This window comes from Polistes fuscatus, unplaced genomic scaffold (assembly GCF_010416935.1).
Source record: "Polistes fuscatus isolate 324 unplaced genomic scaffold, CU_Pfus_HIC Scaffold7, whole genome shotgun sequence".
Classification (NCBI taxonomy): domain Eukaryota; kingdom Metazoa; phylum Arthropoda; class Insecta; order Hymenoptera; family Vespidae; genus Polistes; species Polistes fuscatus.
In genome coordinates this window covers 7508500-7508782 of record NW_025113151.1, presented here as the reverse complement: position 1 = coordinate 7508782, position 283 = coordinate 7508500, and positions in this window count along the sequence as shown.

Here is a 283-nt window from a genome sequence, read left to right as displayed (position 1 = left end):
GAGAAGAGAACGACGCGAAAAGAAGAGCCAAAAGTATTTCCGAAGAAATCGTCCACGAACTTTTCCCTTTCCGGTCAGAGTTTCTTCTTCTCAAGCTCGGCAAAAGCTCCTCCTCCTCCTCCTCCTCCTCCTCCTCCGTACTTTTTCGGAAAGAAAGTTTTTTAACGAACTTCTGTGCTCGTCGCAAACGTGTGTCATGTGATTTTACTTTTACGTATGCTTAGAAAAATCGTGAATTTTTTTTGGAGATTCTCTAGGAAAATGCTTTCTTTATCAAATTTAT